This window comes from Canis lupus, chromosome X (genome assembly GCF_011100685.1).
Source record: "Canis lupus familiaris isolate Mischka breed German Shepherd chromosome X, alternate assembly UU_Cfam_GSD_1.0, whole genome shotgun sequence".
NCBI lineage: Eukaryota > Metazoa > Chordata > Mammalia > Carnivora > Canidae > Canis > Canis lupus.
This window is the reverse complement of record NC_049260.1, coordinates 70209754-70234478: the sequence shown is the minus strand read 5'-3', so window position 1 is coordinate 70234478 and position 24725 is coordinate 70209754. Positions and strand designations below refer to the sequence as shown.

The window sequence follows — 24725 nt, the reverse complement described above, 5'->3', positions numbered from 1 at the left end:
GAACCTTGAAAACATTATGGTAAGTGAAAGAAACCTATCATAGACAAAAGTAAGTTAGTGGTTTAAACCTAGGGGTTTAGAGGAGGAAGAATGAGAACTACTAATGAGAATGAGGTTTATTTTTCAGGTGATAGAAAGTGTTCAGGCATTCTAAAATGGTGATGGTTGCACAATTTTGTGAATGTACTCATAATCACTGAATTGTTTACTTTGAAAGGGTTATGGTATGTGAATTATATCTCAATTAAAAAATAATTCTGAATGGTGAACAGCCATAAAAAATAGAGATGGTGTTTCCCTCCAGAGATTACTGTCCATTATAAGTGATAAACTCAGGATTCCCCTCTTAATAATGTACCCTACTGCATGGATCTTCTAGTCTTCTTTAAGTTACCCGGTGGGAATTGGAGTTCAGGGAGCTGGTATAAATACTGATGTTACTGGTGTTAATAAACTTTTCTTTGACTTTGAGCCTGGAGTTTTGTGTCTTCTGCCAGCATCTATGAAACTGTGCCCAACTAACTTGTTAACTTTTATATATAGTAAAATCTCAGACCCTTCAAAATTCTTGACAAGGACCATAAAATTAATTTAGTTGAACCTTCTCATTTTATATATTTCAAATCTCAGTCATATAGCTTTGAAGAAAGCTAAGGAAGAAAACATTGGTTTCTTTATGGAATGAGTTTATCAACCCTTAATAACTCTGCCCTTAAGTTAGCATTTGTCATACCATTTATCTTTTTGTTTCTTAGACTCATATCTGTTAAACTCATACCATTTTAAATATACTACTCAAAAGAGGATTCTCTGACCTTTTCTTTGTGGCATTTGGTGACCAAAAACCTTCTTCTACTTCTAAGAGCATCTTTAAAGACTAAAGAGAGATCTATAATGAAGATTCACTAGTATATGCAGAGAACTGTAGGACAACTTTTATAAGATAGATATCTGCTAAGTGATAAAATATTTGATAATGAGTTGGGTTATCTCACGACCTTTGACCCAGTTCTTATATATCATTAGAGATTATTCTAGTTTTGGCAAACAATTCAGGTATACATTTTTTTACTGTCCTTGATTTCAGAGTTCTTATATATAGCCTTGAGTTCAACAATGGCTTAACTTATAAAAGCCTATCAAGATGGATTTTTAATTTGGATAACACACGTTGCAAAGTCATGACCATCACAGTAATACAAAAAATGAACATATTTAAGCTGTTTTTTTTTCTGCAAATAAAAACAACACTTTATAAAGTTTTATAAAAAAAAATCTATATCAAACAAGTTTTAAGTCTTTAGGCAAAACACAAACTAGATGAATAAACCAAGTCTTTTTTTTTTTTAATTAATTAATTTATTTATTTTTTTATTTATGATAGTCGCACAGAGAGAGAGAGAGAGGCAGAGACACAGGCAGAGGGAGAAGCAGGCTCCATGCACCGGGAGCCCGACGTGGGATTCGATCCCGGGTCTCCAGGATCGCGCCCTGGGCCAAAGGCAGGCGCTAAACCGCTGCGCCACCCAGGGATCCCAATAAACCAAGTCTTAAAAATAATAAGCTCCAATACCTTAAGCAGTAGTATTAATTGGGCAGTATTTAGGGTTTAATATATTCTTTTACCTTGATTGGGTCACCATGGGTCTAGCTGAATTTGATCCTTCATTATTGCATTTCCTCTGTAGTAATATTCAGCACACTTTTTTGTACTTCCTTGTTTATATTGTTTTCCCTCCTTTAGACTGCAAATTCTTCAAGGTCAAGAAATGTATTGCCTTGGTCTTTCTAGCCCTGCACCTATGCCAGTGCCCAGAACAGTTATTCAGGAATGGATATTTAATTCCCCACACAGATCAGACTTTAGAAAGGTAACTCACAGTCACAAGTATTTTGCCAAAAAATATGTTTTAAATTTATATGGAATCATTCTTTGTATTAATTTATGTGGAAACCTGAAATAATAATTGTTGTGTGCTGAATTGTGTCCTCATAAAATCTATATGTTGAAGTCCTTAGTATCTCAGAATATGACTTTATTTGATAATAGGGTCTTTAAAGAGGTAATTAAGTTAAAATAAGGTCAATAGGGTAGAATCCAAATGACTTATGTTCTATAAGTAAAGTTTAGGATATATAGAGGAAGACCACGTGAAGATACAGGGAAAAAGATGGCCATCTGCAAGCTGAAGAGAGAAGCCTGAGAAGAAACCACCATGCCAATACTTCAGTCTGAGACTTCCAAACTCCAGAATTGCAAGAAAATAAATTTCCATTTAAGCCACCCAGTTTGTGGTACTTTGTTATGACAGCCCTAGCAACTAATAGGATAACTAAAAGATTCTTTTGATAAGTATGGAATTAAAAATAGAAAGATCTCATAGTCCTATGGGAATATTTATATACATTACAGGAGAGCCTCTTTTGTACAGAAAATATAACTTTACTGTGACCCAGTATTTATTTTTTTCCTCTAGTATCTTTCCTTTACACAAATTTGCATGTGCACTGACAATTCCATATTCCCTGTCTCTCTTCTCTCTAGGTCTCAGGGTTCTTCTTTTTTTTTTTTTTTTTTTTTAACAACATAATCCCTCAGCTCTTGGGTAGAATCATAGTAGAAGTGAGTTTATTTCTCCATCACATCCTATACTTTCCTAAGTATCTTCTGACATCTGTGTGACTATCAAATAGATATCACATTTATCATATCACACACATCACTAAATGAACTAAATAAATTATCATCTGTTTTTCATTTGTTGCAAACTCACTAGCACAATATGTGAGCCAGGAAATGTATCTTAGAAAGTTACAAATGATAAATAGAATTGGTATATATACAAAGAGAAGAGTTGTTCTCTTATGAAATCTTATCATGTTAAATTTTGGAATCAGAATTTACTTAATTTTATCAGAGGGTATTTTCAAAGGAAGCAATTGGTTTTACAATCTGACTTTTTTCCTAGAAATAAGGAATGAATAGGAATATTCACAGCTTTTCTCAAAACAAAGAAATATGTTACTATCTTTTGAAGTTAGCATATTTCAAGCAAGATATACCCAATTCTGGAGAGCAATGTAGATAGCAGCTTTGACAAAGTAACAAAACACATTTGCCAGTTTCCCAGAAGAATAACATTTCTAGCCATTGTAGAATATTCATAGGTCATCAAAGTTTCAAAGTTTGAGAGTATATCCTTGGGATTCCCTAAAGGCACTTTCTCAAGAGTATGGAATGGAATTCTCAAGAGTAATCCATTTCACTATGTACTTCAAATAATATATTCCCAAACATATAGTTTATCTTTTTTATGAAGACCTAGAAACATTTTCTGACTGAACAGTAGACAATGACTTGACTTGAGATTTCCTCTTTTTAGGATAAAAATTATAGAAAATATGGAAATTTTTAACCCTAGAATTGTTGATTAAATGAAAAACTAAACATTGAGTGACTTCAGGTGAGATGAATTCAATAGGAAATGCTGAGTATAAAATGCCAGGTAACTAGCTGAAAAGGAAAAACAAAATTAAAGGAATTCATGAGTGTGTTGTTGTTGCTTTAATGACTACATTCAATCCACAAAATCAATTCTTTTTTTTTTTAATTTTATTTATGATAGTCACACAAAGAGAGAGAGAGAGAGAGAGAGGCAGAGACACAGGCAGAGGGAGAAGCAGGCTCCATGCACAGGGAGCCCGATGTGGGATTCGATCCCGGGTCTCCAGGATCGCGCCCTGGCCCAAAGGCAGGCGCCAAACCGCTGCGCCACCCAGGGATCCCCACAAAATCAATTCTTGATTTCTTTGTAATCCAGGTGCCTGTATGTTCTTCGTGGTTGACTTGGGACCAGCTCAAAGGAAAACTGCTCTGCTCTTAGTCTTACCTGGTTCACTTTTCCTTCTAAATAAAGGAAAACAGATTGAATCAATTATATTCTTACATAACCTACATTTTTCCCATTTTCCCACTAGGACTTCCTGCTAAAACTAGCAAAAAGATAGTAGCAACTTGAAGATCACAATTCTTTGACTTCATCCATTCCACTTTAGCTGAAAGTTCCCGTGGTCACACTTTAGTTTGTACAAAATTTTGTGCACAAACCATCTACTTCAGAATCATTTAGAGAACTTGTTTAAAGCACAGATTCTTCAGTACCTCCCTCCCCAATGATTCTGATTCAGTAGGTTCTAAGGTGGAACCTAAATATATGTGTTTTTTGCAAAGCCCCTTTGTGATTCTCTTCCAAGTAAATTATTTACCACACTTTGAGGAACATTGCTTTATTTAGACAGGAGTATGTCAGGGTGAGAATAGTTGAAAGATTTCTCATTTGAAGTCCTCTCTTTTCCTTGTTAAGTGGATGAGTTTGTCTGTTTTCCTGCTCCTCATCCCATTAGCACACTTTTATATATTCTTCAGTATCTAAACCAAAGTAAAACCTTTTATGATAACTTTTCCCAACCTAGTTGATCATCTTATTTTGAGTCACTAGGGTATCTAGTGCAAATTAATATTATGGTACTCATCACATACTGCAACACTATTTCTTTCTCCTTAAATCTTGGTGTTCTTTAAGGTTTTGTTTTTTGTCTTCCTCTTTCCTTACTCTTTACACATTCCCTGGGCAATATTATCCATGCCATGGCTTCAACTATCACCCATAAAACTGATGACCTTCAAATCTGTACCTCAAGCGCACATCTCTCTTTTAATCTCCAGATCCATAATTCCAGTGGTCTATTGGAGATCTCTACTTGAGTTTAAAGTACCTCATATCTCAATGTCAAAAACTAAATTAATATTCTTCTGTATCCCCTGTCCTTTCCCCAAACCTAGTCATCCTCTTCTATTATTCTAAGTGGTACCACTATGTACTCAGTTGAAGCCAGAAACTGAACAGTAATTCTACAGTCCTTCCCTTCTTCTTCACTCATTCAATACTGTCAGATCTTCTTCTGAGATATTTCTCAAGTCTCCATTCTCCATTCTCCCACTGTTACTGCATTAGACAAAAGCTAGTTATTAGAGAATATGAAAGTTTATGGTATAGGTAAGGCTAAACAAAGACATTACTTGGGGAAAGACAAATAGTCATACATATTAATTCTTCAAAAATCTCCCGTGTTTAGGGACACCTGGATAGCTCAGTGGTTGAGCATCTGCCTTTGGCTCAGGGCATGATCCTGGGGACCTGGGATCGAGTCCCACATCAGGATCCCCACAGGGAGCCTGCTTGTCCCTCTCCCTATGTCTCTGCTTCTCTCAGTGTCTCTCATGAATAAATAAGTAAAATCTTTAAAAAAATTTTCCCATGCTTATTCCATTGCTAAAGATGTTGAAGGGATAACTAAAGAGATGGAAGTAGAGAGTAGTTAGGTTAGCCAGATCCTCATGTTTCACAGCACAGATTATATAATGTCTAATAATATATAATGTCAAAGATTAATAAATCAAGAAATGGCAGAGCAGTATGTTAAAAAAAAAAAAAAAAAACACCAATATACAACCAGCCAAATCCAGAACGTGGAAATTTCTTGGCAAAAGTGAACTGAATTATTATTATAAAAAATTAACAGGAAAATTAGATAAAGAGATTGTTACAGATTGCTGGAGATTTAAGAAACATGCCAACATAATTCAATATGTCTATTTTGTTTGGATCTTAAACAAACCAAAAGGTATTTGGGAGAAATTTGAATACAGATTGAGTACCAGATGCTAGTAAGTAATTATGATAAAGATATTGGGATTATGTTTTTGACATTTTCCTCATCTGCTGGAGATACATGCCAAATATATATGAGTTAAAAGATCTGATGTCAAAGATTTGCTTTAAGATACTTCAGGTCAAACCATCTACAAAACTTAACTCAAAATGAATCATAGACCTAGATGTAAAAACCTGAAACTATAAAAATACTAGAAGGAAACATGAAAAACATATTTAAAATCTTAGGTTTTGCAAAGATTTCTTAGAAATGATACCCAAAACACAATATATAAAAGAACAAATTGATAAAATTGACTTCACCAATATCAAAAATTGCTGCTATTCAAAAGATACTGTTAGGAGAATAAAAGGACAAACCAAAAACTGGGGAAAAATCTTTACAAACCATATATTTAATAAGGGATTGTAACAGGATATATTAAGAATTCCTAAAAGAAGCAAACTAACAACCCAATAATAAAATGGGTATGAGAAAAGACTTAACACTGAAGGTCTTATTGCTCACCCCTCACACATCTCCAAGAGAGCTTGGAGCCAGTACTAATCATTGTACAACCTCTGGGAATGTTATATTTGATTATTCTTTCTGTTAACAATTGAGGATTTTATTGTATACACTTGGATCAAAGGGCCATGTTACAGTATCTTGTAAGACTTGCTTTTCACAAACGTTGAGACTGATGATATGCACATGATTTCATCATTGGGGTCATGAGTTTTGGTTATTATACCTAGTTGCATATTACGATGTACCTATGGGTGTGACCCTCCATAAAAGCCTTGGACTCAGATTTGAATGGGCTTCACTGTACAGTCTCCACATATGTCCCTGCACTTCACAGCCAGTGAAAAAGTATATACTATGTGACTGCAGATGGGAAAGGATGTGGAAACCTGTGTCTAATCACTCTAATCCACGCAATGGATATCTTGTTCCTATTGCTCTTGCTGTGTATACTTCTTCTGTAAGAAATGTTAACCATGAGTAAAACCTGTTTGAGTCTTGTAAATCCTTCTGTTAAAGTAGCATGCTTGATGGAGTTCTTGAGACCCCTGAGAAAATAGGAATATAATTTAAACAGAAACTTCACTCAAGGACGTATAAGGGTGACTAATAAGTACATGAAAAGTTGCTTAATAACATTACTCATCTGGGAAATACTACATAAGCCACAATGGGATACTATTTGGTACCTATTAGAATGATTAAAATTAAAAAGAGTGATCATTCTAGATGCAGAAAAAGCATTTGATAAAATAAAGCATACTTTCTTGATAAAAACCTCAAGAAAAGAGGGTTAGAAGGAACATATCTTAAAAGGCAATATACGAAAGAACCACAGCTAATATCATCCTCAATGGGGAAAAACTGAGAGCTTTTCCCCTAAGGTCAAGGACATGACAGGGATGTCCACTCTCACTAGTGTTGTTCTTTTTTTTTTTTTTTTTTTTGGCTGGGTACAGTATACTTTATTGATGGTACATGACAAGGTAGGGCTCCCCAAGCCCCTCCCCTTCCTTGGGGTCTAGGATGTAAATTGGAGGTCAGGAGATTCTCAGTGTGTTGGGGGATTAAGTTGGGGCAGGGACTCCCCAGCAGCTGAGGGCCTCTCTCTTCCTCTTGTTCTTGCTGGGGCTGGTGGTCCAGGAGGCTCTTACTCCTTGGAGGCCATGTGGACCATGAGGTCCACTACCCGGTTGCTGTAGCCGAATTCATTGTCATACCAGGAAATGAGCTTGACAAAGTGGTCATTGAGGGCAATGCCAGCCCCGGCGTCGAAGGTGGAAGAGTGGGTGTCACTGTTGAAGTCACAGGAGACCACCTGGTCCTCAGTGTAGCCCAGGATGCCCTTGAGGGGTCCCTCCGATGCCTGCTTCACTACCTTCTTGATGTCGTCATATTTGGCAGCTTTCTCCAGGCGGCAGGTCAGATCCACAACTGATACATTGGGGGTGGGGACACAGAAGGCCATGCCAGTGAGCTTCCCGTTCAGCTCAGGGATGACCTTGCCCACAGCCTTGGCGGCGCCAGTGGAAGCAGGGATGATGTTCTGGGCAGCCCCTCGGCCGTCACACCACAGCTTCCCAGAGGGGCCGTCCACGGTCTTCTGGGTGGCAGTGATGGCATGGACGGTGGTCATGAGGCCCTCCACGATGCCGAAGTGGTCATGGATGACTTTGGCTAGAGGAGCCAAGCAGTTGGTGGTGCAGGAGGCATTGCTGACAATCTTGAGGGAGTTGTCATACTTCTCATGGTTCACGCCCATCACAAACATGGGGGCATCAGCAGAAGGAGCAGAGATGATGACCCTCTTGGCCCCGCCTTTCAAGTGAGCCCCAGCCTTCTCCATGGTGGTGAAGACCCCAGTGGACTCCACAACATACTCAGCACCAGCATCACCCCATTTGATGTTGGCGGGATCTCACTCCTGGAAGATAGAAATGGACTTCCCGTTGATGACAAGTTTCCCGTTCTCAGCCTTTTTTTTATTTATTTATTTATTTATTTATTTATTTATTTATTTATTTATGATAGTCACAGAGAGAGAGAGAGAGAGAGAGAGAGAGGCAGAGACACAGGCAGAGGGAGAAGCAGGCTCCATGCACCGGGAGCCCGATGTGGGATTCGATCCCGGGTCTCCAGGATCACGCCCTGGGCCAAAGGCAGGCGCCAAACTACTGCGCCACCCAGGGATCCCCCGTTCTCAGCCTTGACTGTGCCGTGGAATTTGCCGTGGGTAGAATCATACTGGAACATGTACACCATGTAGTTGAGATCAATGAAGGGGTCATTGATGGCGACAATATCCACTTTGCCAGAGTTAAAAGCAGCCCTGGTGACCAGGCGCCCAATACGGCCAAATCCGTTCACTCCGACCTTCACCATCGTGCCTCGGGGGCGCGCCTAGGGCTGCACCAGAAGATGCGGCTGTCTGTTGGGCGGGGAGGAGCAGAGAGCCTCACTAGTGTTGTTCAATGCAGCACTGGAAGTCTCAGCAATCAGGCAGCAAATAGAAATAAGCATCCTATTTTGCAAAGAAGTCAAACTTTTAATCTGCACAGAGGACATGAAACTCTATGTAGAAAACCTAAAGGACTCCACTAAAACAGTGGTAGAACTAATACATGAATTCAGCAAAGTCATATGATAAAAAAATCAACTTACTGTTATATTTACCAAAGAGGTAAAATATCTATATAATGAAAAACTATAGAACACTTATGAAATATATTGATTAAGACACAAAAAAAGGAAAAACATCCCATATATATGGATTGGAAGAAAAATATTGTTAAAAGTCTATGCTACCCATAGCAATCTACACATTCTATGCAATACCTATTGAAATAACAGCAAAAATATTCACAAAGCTGAAACAAACAATTCTAAAATATGTATGGAACCAGAAAAGACCTTGAGTAGCCAAATTAATGTGAAAAAGAAAACCAATGCTGGAGGCAATACAATTCCAGACTTAAAGCTGTATGACAAAGCTGTAATCATCAAGACAGTACAATACTAGTACAAAAACAGACACTTAAATCAAAGGAACAGAATAAACAACTCAGAAATAGACCCACAACTCTATGGTCAACTAATCTTTGGCAAAGCTGGAAAGAATATATACTGGAAATAAGACAGTCTCTCCCACAAATAGTGTTGGAAAACTGGACAGCAACTTATAGAAGACTGAAACTGGACCACTTTCTTACACCATACACAAAAATAAATTCAAAATGGATGAAAGAACTAAATGTAAAATAGGAAACTTTCAAAATCCTAGAGGGGAACATAAGCAGCAACCTATTTGACCTTGGCCATTGTAACTTCTTATTAGACTCATCTGTGGAGACAATGGAAACAAAAGCAAACATGAACTACGGAGACTCTATCAAGATAAAAAGCTTCTTCACAGCAAATGAAACAACAAAACTAAAAGGCAACCAGTGGAATGGGAGAAGATATTTGCAAATGATTTATCACATAAATGGCTAGTATCCAAAATATATAAAGAACTCATAAAACTCAACACCGAAAAAATAATCCAACTAAGAAATGGTCAGAAGACATGAATAGACATTTCTCCAAAGAAGACATAAAAATGGCTGACACATAAAAAAATGGACATTACTCATCATAAGGGAAATACAAATAAAAACTACAATGAGATACCACCTCAAAATAGCTAAAATTAATTCAAGAAACAAGAGATGTTGGTGAGGATGTAGAGAAAGGAGAACCCTCATACACTGTTGATGGGAGTGCAAACTGGGGCAGCCACCCTGGAAAACAGTATGGAACTTCCTCAAAAAGTTAAAAATAGAACTACCTTATGACCCAACAATTGCACTGCAAAGTATTTATCCAGAGGATACAAAAATAGTGATTTGAAGGAGCACTTGCACTCCAATGTTTATCGCAGCTACTATCAACAATAGCTAAATATGAAAAGAACCCAAATGCCCACTGATTGATGAATGGATAAAGAAGATATGGCATATATAAAAAATAGAATATACTCAGCCATCGAAAAGAATGAAATCTTGCCATTTGCTGTGACGTGGATGGAGCCATGTATTATGCTACATGAAATTAAGTCAGCTAAAGACAAATACTATATGATTGCACTCATATGTAGAATTTAAGAAATGAAACAACTGAGCATAGGGAAAGGGAAGGAAAAATAAAATAAGGTAAGAACGGAGAGATAGGCAAACTATAAGAGACTCTTAACCTCAGGAAACAAACAGAGTTACTGGAGGGGTATGGATGTGGGAATTGGCTAAATGGGTAATGGGGATTAAGGAGGGCACTTGTGATGAGCACTAAGTGTTATATGTAAAGTGATGAATCACTAAATCCTACTCTTGAAACCAGTACTATACTATATGTTAACTAACTTGAAATTAAATAAAATCTTAGAAGAAAAAGAAAGACTGATTATACTAACTGCAAGAATGTGAAGGAATTAAAATTCCTCCATTGCATATATAAATATAAAAGTGTACAGTTACTTGGAAAAATAGTTTGGCAGATTTTTAAGAAGTTATACAGACACGTACCATTGCCATTGAGCCATTCCACTTCTATGTGGAGAAGAGAAAAGAAAGCATGTTCAGGCAAAGACTTACACATAAATGTTCATAACAGAATTATTTATAATTGCTAAAAACTGGAAACAATCCAAATGTTTATCAAGAGGTTAATGGATAAGCTAATTATTGTATATCCATTCAATGGACAGGCACTCAGCAACCCAAATGAAAGAATTAAGCATTACCCAACAATATGGATAAATTTCAAAATGAATATACTGAGCAAAAGAAGCCAATCACATATTGTACGTTTCCATTTATTTAGAAATCTAGAAAATGTCAACTAATCTGTGGTGTCAAAAGCCAATCAGTGGCTTCTGGACTGGGGAAAGGGGTGCAGGGAGAGGCAGGAGAATATGAGAAAACATTTTGGAGTAAGGAATGTGTTCATTACTTTGATTATAGTGATGGTTTTTCATGGGTGTATATGTATTTTGAAACTTGTCAAATTGTGCACTTTAAATATATGCAATACACTGTATGTCAATCATACAAATCAAAGCCATGATGAGATACCACCTCACAACTGTCAGAATGGCTAAAATTAAGGAAACAACAGATGTTGGCAAGGATGTGGAGAAAGGGGAACCCTGTTTTTTTTTTTTTTTTTTTTTTTTTTTTTTTTTAATTTATTTTTTTATTGGTGTTCAATTTACTAACATACAGAATAACACCCAGTGCCCGTCACCCATTCACTCCCACCCCCCGCCCTCCTCCCCTTCTACCACCCCTAGTTCGTTTCCCAGAGTTAGCAGTCTTTATGTTCTGTCTCCCTTTCTGATATTTCCCACACATTTCTTCTCCCTTCCCTTATTTTCCCTTTCACTATTATTTATATTCCCCAAATGAATGAGAACATATAATGTTTGTCCTTCTCTGACTGACTTACTTCACTCAGCATAATACCCTCCAGAAGGGGAACCCTGTTAACTGTTAGTGGGAATGCAAACTGGTACAGCCACTCTACAAAACAGTATGGAGGGTCCCCAAAAGTTAAAAATAGAACTACCTATGATCCAGCAATTGTAGTATTAGGTATTTACCCACAGGATATAAAAATACATATTTGAAGGGGTACATGCACTCAGATGTTTAATAGCAGCATTATCTACAATAATCGTGTTATAAAGACAGCTCAATTATCCATCAACTGATGAATGGATAAAGGAGTTGTGATACACACATGTACACACACACACACACACTGGAATATTACTCAGCCATAAAAAGAATGAAATGTTGCCATTTGCAATGACATAGATGGAGCTAGAGTATATTATGCTAAACAAAATAAGTCAGAGAAGAACAAATATATCATTTCACTCATATATGGAATTTAGGAAATAAAAGAGATGAACATATGGGAAGGGGGAAAAAAGAGGAGGGAAGCAAACCTAAGGGACTCTAATAAGGGACTCTGATAGAGAACAAACTGAGGGTTGATGGAGGGAGGTGGGTAAGGATGGGCTAAATGAGTGATGGGTCTTAAGGAGGCCACTTGTTATGATGAGCACTGGGTGATATATGTTAGTGATGTATCACTAAATTCTACTCCTGAAACCAGTATTACACTATACCTGGAATTTCAATAAAAATTTGAAAAAAAAAAAAAAAACCCTAATAAATGCCAAGTATGAAGAAAATGGCCCAACGTTACAAATTCCACCTTATCTCCTGTGTTCCCAGCAACCTTGTTTCCTTTGCAAACAACAGAACAAAGGCATAGAGTTTCCAGGCATTGAGCAAGGCATAGAAAAGCTAGACATTGGAACTAAAAGTTACCCTTGATCCCTGTCCCAGAGACTAGTCAGCTAGGGAGATAAAACCTGAAATAAGGAGAAACTCTAGGAGGGGCACCCAGGTGGCTTAGTCGGTCAAGCTTCAGCCTTCAGCTCAAGGCATAATCCCAAAATCCTGGGATGGAGCCCCCTGTCAGGCTCCCTGCTCAGCGGGGAACCTGCTTCTTTCTCTCCCTCTGCTGCTCCCTCTGATTGCTCTCTCACTCTCTCTCTCTCTGCCAAATAAATAAATAAAATCTTTAATTAAAAATGGAAGAAATTCTAGGGGAAAAAAGATGGAAAAGAGTTCTAGATGAAGTAATATTGGCAAAATGTTCATAGTATGTATAGCTGAATGATGAGTATGAGATTTATTATAGGAAGTATTAGCTTAGTATATGAGTTCACAAAGGAACTAAAACCCAAAATATTCTAAAACAATTGCCTACTGGGAATGGAACTGTGGGAAAGAGGAGTAGCCATTCTTTACTGATTAAATATGTACCCAGTTTGTGTATTGCTTTGTTAAAATAAAAATAATTTTGTAAAAAGTCAACATCAGGCATACATTAAAAACCGTTCCTCTTCCCCTATGTAAAGTTACTAATGTATAAATCAGTTCATGATTCATGCAGTAAATTTAGCTATTTTGATAAATCACTTAATTTTTAACAGCTGAATTTTTTAATAAAAATCTAATTCTTATCTGTACAGTTTTGGTAAAAGAAAAGAGGGCAGCCCAGGTGGCTCAGTGGTTTAGTGCTGCTTTCAGCCCAGGGTGTGACCCTGGAGACCTGGGATCCATTCCCATGTCAGGCTCTCTGCATGGAGCCTGCTTCTCTCTCTGCCTGTGTCTCTGCTTCTCTCTTTCTGTGTGTCTCTCATGAATAAATAAATAAAATATTAAAAAAAAAAGAAAAGAAAAGTATTCTGAGTAGTCAGATATTTGAAAATTGTTAGGCTTTTATTTAAAAATATATAATTTTGGTAGAGCTTTATGAGATGAAAAGAAATGTTGACAAGCTACTTGTACATATTTGTCAAATATCTTGTACTTCCAGTTGAAAGGTATTTTTTTGTTGTTGTATTGTACAACACTATTATCTGTTCTGGCATAATGGGAAGAAAATTTTTTTAAATGCAAGAATTCAAGAAAGGAAAAAATATCCTCATGCTTCCTTTTCTTGTCATTCTATTTTGGGGAATCCTTATCCACCACAAAGTAAAGTTTTTAAGAATATGAATCTTAAAGGCTATGAGTTTGAGAAACTGGGTTCTGATGACTCAGAAAAGAGATTCTGAATTCATAGTGAGTTTGAAGCAATTGCTCCAAGTGGTATTCTAACCAACTAAAGGAATTAGTTTCTGATAAACCTAGGAAGGTAAGAACACAGGAAATGCCATATTGGATTAAGTCAGTGACTCTGAAACACCAAGGAATATTTTGGTTGGAAAAACCTGTGCTTTCCTCCAAAGTGATAATCTCAAAATATTTTTCAAAACACCTAGAATTCCTAAAACATCCTTTTTTAAAATTTAATTAGAGATCTGCTATCAGTGAATTTTCCTAAATCTTTCTTTGATCTGTTTGTAGCAGAGTCTGTGCCACGGTGTTCAGGGCATAAACTGCAGTCAAACAAACCTAGGTTGGAATCTTAGGTCTTGGACTAGTAATTTCTCTGAGCCTCATGTCATCTGTAAAATGTAGATAACTAGTTACTTCACATGTTTATTGTAAGTATTCAATTAGAAGATTCATGTAAATCATTGAGCATAGGGCCTGACAATCAATACATAGTAAGTCAATGTTATTTTGTTATTTTCAGCCTGTACGTTTTCTTGGTGCTTCCAATTAGCATTAGGTACATTCTATTAATTCAAAGAAAAATTGTTTTATATAATAAAGGCTGAGCTTTACAAACGTGAGTCACCCACATGGCATGATTTTAAGAGCATCAGGAAGCATCTAACATCCCCATTCCCCTTACCCCCCACATAAATACAGCACACTCTTCTACTTACTCTCATGCCACCAATAAAGCTCCATTTCCTCATTGACTTTGGTCAAAATTCACGTGAAAGTTTACATGTTGCTAGAGTGGGTACTTCTGGACATTTAAACAATAGATTGAAGAGTCTGAGGCTAATTTTGATTCTCTGGGGAGGAAAGGCTAGGCAAGGCACTGAATGGAGGAGAGTGGGACAAGGAGTACCACTACCAGGGAAATGGAACTTTTTCCTCCTTTATATCATGGCTGGGGAAGCTATTTAGTGGAATGCTCTGTTTCCCCAACAGGCAGGATATTAAGAATCACCTTAGTCATTTTTTAAACAGACTCCCAGGCCCTTGCCCTAGGATTTGATAAATCTAGGGTAGGGGTTAAGGAATCTGAAGGGTTAATGAGTAACCAGGTATTCTTAAGACCTGCCAAATCTGAAAAAAACAAAAAAAACAACAACAAAAAAAACTTTACAGTTTAGGAGCCCAGGCTTTGTAATCAAACAGCATCCAGTTTTAAATATAGCTCCCCTCCTAAGGATGACTGAACATGAAGTTAATCACACTCGACCTCAGTTTTCACCTCCGTGAAATGTTTGGAGATTAAATGAATTAGTGTGTATAAGACATTTGTCTCACAGTACATATTGAAACAATAGTTTGCATCATTATTATTATTGTGTCTTTAGTTTCAATTCATTTATATTTATATATGAAAGCTTAGAGTCTCCTGAGCAAGGTGCCAAGTGGTCCATGATTTTCTAGAACTTTTTGTTTGCTTTCTAACATGTCTTTATCATTGAAGCTAATTAGAGTAATTAGCATTGTTATCCCGATTAGCTGTTGTGGGTCACTTTTTAAACCTTTATGTCTTATCACATAAATTAAGAATTCAGAGTATCTGTAAACTTCTGTTCAGACACTTCACCACAGACACTGAGGTCATCTGACCCCTGAAAGTTAATTTTCCCCAAAGCTGTAAGATTTTCAGACTTTAGACTTCTGAGTTCCAACCTGAAAAGTCCAAATAATACTGCCCTTTAAGTTATAGTATAGGGAGGCTTTGAAAGAGCTTCAGATGGGAAGCCTGGGTGGCTCAGCAGTTGAGCATCTGCCTTTGGCTTAGGACGTGATCCTGGAGTTCCAAAATCAAGTCCCACATCGGGCTCCTGCATAGAACCTGATTCTCTTCCCTCTGCCTATGTCTCTGTGTCTCTCAGGAATAAATAAATAAAATCTTTTAAAAAAAAAGAGCTTCAGAGATTGGCTTCTAGGTAAGAAGGGAACAGGGTGTCAGAGAAACAGAAATGGACAGAGAAAGACAATGCAAGGAAAACATCAAAGACATACTAACAATAAAAATACCGTGAAAAAAAGAGACAGTTTGACAGTGCCAGATAGAGGAAGGGAAAGGGTGAGTACACACAGAGACAAAGATGGAGAAAGCAGAGACAGAAAGAGCTAAGATGTAGGAATAGAGAGGGGCAAGCACAGACAGAAAGAGACCAAGACATGTGCTGGAATGACAGCTTCTCTTTATTAATAAAAGTAGGCTTCATTTAGGGAATTTCTATCAAAGTTGAGGAAGAAAAAATTCATTCATCCAACACAATATAAAAATAATTACTATAGAAAAGGCACTGTTAGTCATTATGTGTAAATACAAGCATTCCATCCTCTCAGTGGGAAAAAAAAAAGTAAGGCAGAATGTGATAAGCAACATTAAAATGCAAAGTGCTTCTAATACTAAAGAAGGAAAGAATGCATTTATTTGAAAGGTGGAGGAGGCAGAATTGCAGCTGGACCCTGAGGGATGAAAAAGGATTTGACAGATGAAGGGGAAAGAAATTTTCAAACAATGGGAAGGACATTAGTGAAAACTTTAAGCGAGAGAAACAAGGGACTTGCTCAGGAAAGAAGGAATGGTATAATTTGGCCAAAGTTTAAGTTATACGGGGGATCCCTGGGTGGCGCAGCGGTTTGGCGCCTGCCTTTGGCCCAGGGCGCGATCCTGGAGACCCGGGATCGAATCCCACGTCGGGCTCCCGGTGCATGGAGCCTGCTTCTCCCTCTGCCTGTGTCTCTGCCTCCCTCTCTCTCTCTGTGGCTATCATAAATAAATAAAAAAAAATTTAAAAAAAAAAAAAAAAAAAAAAAGTTTAAGTTATACGTAGAGGAATAGTAGAAGAAAGCTAAAAAAAAAAAAAAAAAAAATCATTTTATGTGTGGGAGGAGGGCTTGAAGGTAAGATTGAGGAGCAAGTGAGGGTTTTTGGACAGGGGAGTAACAAGTCTATGGGTAGGAAGAATTAGGAGGAGGGATACTGGAAGCCTGTAAGTGAAGATGTGAAGGAGACTGTTGCTATTATATGTTCAGGGAGGTGAGGCCTATCAAACTATCTCCTGAACAGCCCTTCCTCTATGTTCCTTGGCATCCTAGTCCTTGCTACTTGGAGCAGCAATGGTCTGAAGTCTTAACTGCAAGTAGAGGATAAAGTCAAGGGAGAAATTCAAGACAACCCTTAGGTTTCTTCTTCTTCCTTGTAGTGCATTGTAGGGAGGGAGGGAGGGAGGGATGGAGGGGGGGCCTGGGAGGGAGGGAGTGGGCGGGCTGAGGGAGAGAGGGGAGAGGGGGGGTCGGTTCTTTTGATTTCTTTCTTTCTTTCTTTTGTTCTTTTCGTTCTGTTCTTTTTTCTTCTTTCTTTCTTTCTTTCTTCTTTCTCTCTTCTTTCCTTTCTTTCATATTTTATTTATTTGACAGAGAAAGAGCACAAGCAATGGAAGCAGCAGAGGGAGAGGGAGAAGCAGGCTTTCCACTGAGCAGGGAGCCTGATGCGGGGCTGGATCCCAGGACACTGGGATTATGACCCCAGCCAGAGACAGATGCTTAACTAATTGAGCCACCCAGGTGCCCTGACACTTAGTTCTAATTGGAAGGATGGTAATGTCATTAACAGAAATTGATTTGGAGGAAAAATGTTTATTTTCTGATATATATGTCAGATACACTAGTGTAACATTTAGATGATGTGGAGGAGGTGATAGAATTCTGGATCTGGGGACACCTGGGTGGCTCAGTAGTTGAGCACCTCCCTTCAGCCCAGGGGGTGATCCTGGGGTCCCGGGATCAAGTCCCACCTTGGGCTCTCTGCATAGAGCCTGCTGCTCTCTCTGCCTGTGTCTCTGCATCTCACAAATGAATTAATAAAAATCTTAAAAAAAAAAAAAAAAGAATTGTGGATCTGGACATGTGGAGAGTTTGGAGGTGTAAAGCCTGGAGATGGATTATGATGTATTCCAGGAGATTGAAATAGGCTCTACAGGAAGAGATCTTATATACTTCCTTTTAGTCCTGAGTTCCTTATTGATCATGATTCTCAATAGTAGATTTAAATTAGTTTACCTTTCCACTTAATTGTCATCTGTACCTCTAAGACACCCTTGTAGACCCAGAGGGAAAAGAGAGAGAGAATTAATAGACAGTCATAAGTTATAGGCAGTGAGATGGAATGGAAGTGTTCTTTTTTTTCCAGGAGAGCATGCCTAAATAGTTTACTCCAACTGATGACTACAGAGTAATAGCAGATGGTGTAATGTTGTGCCCAAGATCGCGAATCCAAGAAACCACCAAGGAGCCCACACCGATGCAAACACACGAGGGTTTATTTACAAGCTCAAGCTTGGGTCCAAGTATAACCGACACAGTGGAGCAGGGACTTGGACCCCCGAGGTGGGTTTTAGCTTAGTTGTAAGGGCTGGTCTAGGGGACCTCCAGAAAGGATGGAGGAATTTCTCAAGTTCCGTTTACATTTTGATATGGGGCTTTCAAGGGCATTGAGCTCTGTTCTTATTCTAATAAGGGCTTCCTGCCCTTGGCTTGGGCTCTGTTTTTATTCTAATATGGGGCTTTCTAGGACATTAAGCTGTAAGCTGTTTTCTTCCTGTAACTGAAGTAAGGTAAAGTTCAGCTCTTATTCACAGGGGCCTGGGATGGCTGTACTTGTGCTAACGCTGAACTTAAAGTGGAATGGCCTTAATTTTCTCGGCCTCCACAGTAAGAGTACATGTGGCAATGTGAAATGGCTTTGTGTCTATCACTGCTGTCCCATTTTGTTCCTGGAGCTAGGAAGAGGGTAATCTGCTAATTTTGACAGAACTGATAGGACTAGTTAAAATGGCTGAGGACTGAGTGAAGTAAGTCCATCGGAGAAGGACAAACATTATATGTTCTCATTCATGTGGGGAATATAAATAATAGTGAAAGGGAATATAAGGGAAGGGAGAAGAAATGTGTGGGAAATATCAGAAAGGGAGACAGAACATAAAGACTCCTAACTCTGGGAAACGAACTAGGGGTGGTGGAAGGGGAAGAGGGCGGGGGTTGGAGGTGAATGGGTGACGGGCACTGAGGGGGGCACTTGACGGGATGAGCACTGGGTGTTATTCTGTATGTTGGTAGATTGAACACCAATAAAAAATTATTATTTTTTTAAATTTTTTATTTATTTATGATAGAGAGAGAGAGAGAGGCAGAGACACAGGCAGAGGGAGAAGCAGGCTCCATACACCGGGAGCCCAACGTGGGATTCGATCCCGGGTCTCCAGGATCGCGCCCTGGGCCAAAGGCAGGCACCAAACCACTGCGCCACCCAGGGATCCCCCAATAAAAAATTATTAAAAATAAATAAATAAAATGGCTGAGGACAGAACCCAACTGTATCCACATGGGTATTTGTTTCTTCCTTAAAGAACTCCTTAGCCTCAGCCCTTTATAATGTGGAGTAGGTAGGTTATTTACTGTGAATATAGAGGGGGTGAAGCTAGATGCAGAAACACTTGCCCATCTAAGGAACTGTCATCACTTACCTTTCACTATAGTATCTTTTATTTCCCTCCTCTTTTGTTCTATTGCAAATGTTTGCTTTCCCTCCATCCCCAAAACCCTTAATTTTTGCTCCAACCACATTCAGTCTAAAGTATCCCTTAAGCACTTAAAAATGTATATAGCTTTGTCCTTTAAAGTATGTAGACTCCAATAATGCGGAACAGTGTCTGGGTCTTCTGCAGGTAACCTCTTTCATTCTGCCAGCTATTGGATACCTTGAAGCAACTGATCTAGTGCAGGGGATATAACTGTTAAAATATATCTAAATGACCTGGGGGAGCCTTTTCAACATACAGATCCCCTCGCCCACTCTATGATTATAATTCCTTTGGTTTTGAAGGTGGAACCTCCAAACATACGTATTCCTCCTTTGGTTTTGGAGGAATACATATGTTTAACAAGCTTCTTGAGTGATTCTTATTCACATTAAATGTGTTAGCAGCAAATGGAATTATTTCCATCTTGGCCTTTTACTACAATAGTTGGGCCCTGCACACCTTAGGTGGTATTCCCTAATTATATTAACATAATCAATCAATTTAGTAAATGTAAGATTCACAAAGGGGAGCATGTCAAAAGGCATATTCTAAGGCTTTCTCCTATAGCAACTCTATCAAGATCTTTGAGAACAGGCCCTAGAATCTGCAGTTTTACAAATATCACAATTACTTGCAGTATACAAGTTTGCAAACCATACTTTGAGGAGCACTGCTTTAAGTCTGGAAAGTTAAAATTGGTTTCAGTTGCCAACAGCAATGCAGTTTGTGTCATAATGGAAAGAGAAGATAGATCTGATTGGCTATTGAGTCCCTATAGTTAAGTAAAACAAAAAAGTCATTGTTGGAGTCTCAGCTTTAGTAATGTACTGACTTATGGTTACAAGCTAGGTAAATGAGGTCAGATGACAACTGGAGAAACTGCTAATTGATTAAACTTAGTCTAAAGTCAAGCCACCTACTGGCAGGCACAAGTTGTTTTTTGTTTGGTTTGTTTTAGAATACGGATGAGGGGAATAGGAAAGATTTGAAATATTAGAGCTTTTCTGCTGAGTTCTCAAGCCTCTGTTCTTGTTTATTTCTCTCATATCTAAAGTAGTTTCCTCTGCAACAGTGTCAAAATTAACTCCTGAATTATTATTCATTGTTAAATTATGTTAAAAATGCATTTGAAATTTAAGAACAAGCTGTACAATGTAGACACTATGTAAAAGGTCACTTAAACTTTTTTAAGTGAGAGATATTTTTTCAATGATATTTGGAAAATGAAGGAAATGTTTGTATTTGTCATACTGTGTATTTTGTGAAACCATCTCATTATTTTATATATAGTGAAGTGTCCTTCAAGTGTGAAAAGCCAGTAGAGCTGGTTGCTTTTCTATTAATGGAGGAGTCGGAGGGCATAGATCCTCCTGGAAATTAAACTGAGTTTGAGATGTCACATATACTGTGGTTTTCTATTGTAATTTACATCTTTCACTCCTAATTATTACCAAGGATACTGTCTCCTCTTTCAGGAGACTAGATGGTAAGCTTTCTAAGCGCAGGCACCTTGTCTCAGACTTCTTGATAGGCCTTTATCTAGTACAGGACTGTGCACATAGTAGACTTTCAATAAAGATTTAACTTACATGAGAGTAATGAAAGGATTGCACATGTCTACTCCACTTATGCTTAGTTGTAGTTCTAAGACATAGAGCACCATGGGATAAGGGATGGTATGATTTTGGCAAATGTGCCCAGCAGTTGCTATTTATATTATGCACACTTAAGCTGTGATATTTAGAGTTGATTATAGTCCAATCATTATTAACAAAATGGTTGAAGAACTAAGAAAATGAGAAGGCCTCATTCACAAGAATTAAAGAGAAGGAATCATCTTTATGCTTTATAATAATGAAACTAATATCCATAGTCTTCAGTGTATGAGTCATAGAAATTTGAATGTCTGCCAATTTCTACAATATTTGTGTAGACATGAATTATCTGCTACCTAGCTTTATGAAGGTTATTTCAGATGAATCTGTGTATAAGTATACTAGGAGTAAGGAAGAATTATTCCCTATGTAGACTGCTAGGCACAGAAGTAGAGCCATTCATACATAAAAGACAGGATTTTGACTTGACATATAATGATATTTCATAAAAAGCAGATATGTTAGATTTTTTTGGTCTTATTGATGCTTCTACTTTAATAACTGCCACTAAAGTAAACAAAGTAACTCTCACTGTTATAAAAAAAAAACTATAAATTTGTACTTTGCTGTACCTACAACCATAAATCTGAAATAGAAAGGTTGATGGTAGCCACCACTTGTATGAAAAAGAAAAATGCAGTTGTTGGCTTCCTAAAACTTGTAAGAAATAGGAAGCATTATGCAAATTAGTTAGACAGGTATATATTTAATAGTTTTGTTTCATTCAGCCATCTGAAAATTTCTCAGAATTCTTATCAAATATCTGCTTGTATGTTGATTTCAGTTATTCTCTGATAAAGTACTCTGTAGGTGAACCCAACCCCACTCACAAATATCAGAACCAAGCTTTGGTTGCAGTAACAGAATAGGCCAGAGAGGAGAGGATGGTGCTGAGAATCTAGAGAGACTTAAAGGTGTCAGGCAGGCAGGAAGGCAGGCGATCTGGAAAGTTCCCAGAAGCAGGCATTAGGAAGAGGCCCAGACACTTAAACAGAGCCCAGCTGATATGTTGAGGTACAGACTGGCCAATAATTAGCATACAAGGGGTCTTGCAACAGATGACAAGGAACAAATCATCAAGATAATATTCAAAGCAGACAGAACCTAACCACAAAGATAAAACTCTAGACATGGATTCTAGGTTAGGCATGTAGCTAAGACTGGTTATAACAAGGAAGAATGTCAGAATGAGATCTAAAATAAATATAGCAGTTCTCATTAAGATTAGGATTTCAGGGACACCTCGGTGGCTCAGTGGTTGAGCATCTGCTTTTGGCTCAGCTCATGATCCCAGGGTTCTGGGATCAAGTCCTGCATTGGGGTCCCCAATGGGAGCCTGCCTCTCTATGCCTATGTCTCTGCCTCTCTCTGTGTGTCTCTCATGAATAAATAAACAAAATCTTACAAAATATATTAGGGTTCCAGAACTGGGGATGAAGTGGAACTCATGACTTCAGCTATTGGAACCACTTAGCTGTTGGAGTTCTAAGCTAGACACTAAGATTAGTGTATTTCTGTGCTAACTTTGTTTAGATAGATACTTGTTGCCATTCCCCAACATAGAGGAAAATTTAGTTTAAATGAATATTGCAACTTGCTTATACAATTTTATCTTACAATGTGTTTTGTTACATATTCATTCAGCAAACATTTATTGAATGACTATTATATTTCAGATACTGTAGTTTACCAAGATGAATAAAACAAAACCATTGACCTTAGAAAGGTTATAGGTTCATGAAGCAGCAGCATCTAAACTGATTATTACATTATAGTATGCTAAAAGCACAAGGAATAGAAGTAACTTCCATTCATTCATTCAGTCAACCAAATGCATTGAGTGCCTTCTATTTTCCAGGCACTAGTCTGAAATACAGAAGGTATAGACTTGTAGTGTTACAAAAAGCTTCCAAGAGAAGGTAAAACTTGATTTGAATCTTTTAAGAAGTAAGCAGGTAAAAGGATATGGTAGATGGTATCTATTATTCCCTTCTTATATACAAACAAAACCTTGAATCTTTTGAGGCAGTATTGTGTCTATTTAAAAACTATATACTTCTTTATAAACCATTCTAGGTATGAGTATCAATGCAGGTAAAAGTCTTTTGGATGGGGCTTTGTTGAAAATTTTTCCCAATGAAAGTGAACTTAACTGGCAGGTATCTTAATACTTAGAATGCAGATATGAATCCTAGAGATGGAATTATCATCTTGCAGCAATGAGCACCAAAGCCTCATTATAATAATGGTAAAATAAAAAGATAGTAGAAGTCTCAGTCCCTGCTGATATCATGCAACTTCTATTTCATTTGGACTTTTGTTCAAGCCATTGTAGTCACGTTTCTATTATGTCCCATTAAACATAATTCAAAATAATAAAAAAAATACTGGGGTATGGGAGTAGAGAGTTCAAGAACTTCTCAAGCCTAGGAAACAATGGCATTTAGTACGAAGGTGTGGAGTAAGAAGACTCCAAGTTGAAGAAACTGTAAGGAGACCAAACTGGTTGGAATTATGAAGGGAAAGTAGCCAGAAATGAAGTTGGAGAGGTAAGGAAAGACCAATTCCTTGTAATCCATATTAAGGAGTGTGAGCTTTGTTGTAAAAGCAGTGAACAGTCTCTTGTGGATTTTTAAATGACCTACTATTTGCATTTTAGAGAGAATATTTTGGTAAAATATTTAGGTATGTTTAGAAGAAGAGAGACTGATAGCAGGCAGAATAGGTAGGAGATTTATAATCAAACAGTTGATGAAAAACCAAAACTAAGGTAGTAGAAGTGAAAATTGATAGACAAGATTGGAGCTACTAGTTATAGGTTTCTAGAAAATATTCCAAATACATCAAGGAGGTAGAATAAACATGGATTGGTGTGTGAATTTGAAGGGAAGAATATCTTAAAGATGATTCTCAGGTTTCTTTCTTGGGTAACCAGATGGTTCACTAAGATAGTCAATACAAGGGAGATGATGGCTAAGTAATTATCCAAACTCTGATATCTCTGATAACAAAGGCAATTTTATGTATGTTTTGCCAATTGTGAAAGTATCTCTCAGAAGTAGTGATAATACAACTTCAACTCTTAAAGATGACATTTATATAAACTTACTAATCTTAAGAATTTCCTAAGTAAATTGAGATAGAGATAGTGTTTTATCTTCACATAATACCATATTGTGTTGTTCTCTAATATTTCTTAGAACACTGTTACAAAAAAAAAAATGTAAAAGCAAAAATAAAAAACAGCTACATTACAGGAACCATACTAATGATTTTTTGTTTGTTTCTTATTTCAGTCCAGTTCAAAACTCCATAAGGAGAAAATTATGAATGGAAAAGAATAAGAGGGAGAAAAATGTGCCACAGGAGACCTTTAGCAGGTGTTATTTTAATGTGTCTGACATAGCTCTGCATAGTTTTACACCTTTATGAGTTTATTGCAATAAAGGTGGCAGGGAGATGCAGGCATTACTGAGTAATGATATGATGTTGAGTTTTACTTGATACTTCCATTAAAATATTTTCAAAAACTCTGG

General features: G+C 37.5%; 1 pseudogene; it reads right to left on the bottom strand.

The window, feature by feature from the left end:
- Nucleotides 1–7301: 7301 nt before the first annotated feature.
- On the bottom strand, nucleotides 7302–8669 carry LOC119868462 (annotated as a pseudogene).
- Between the last annotated feature and the right edge of the window lie 16056 nt (nucleotides 8670–24725).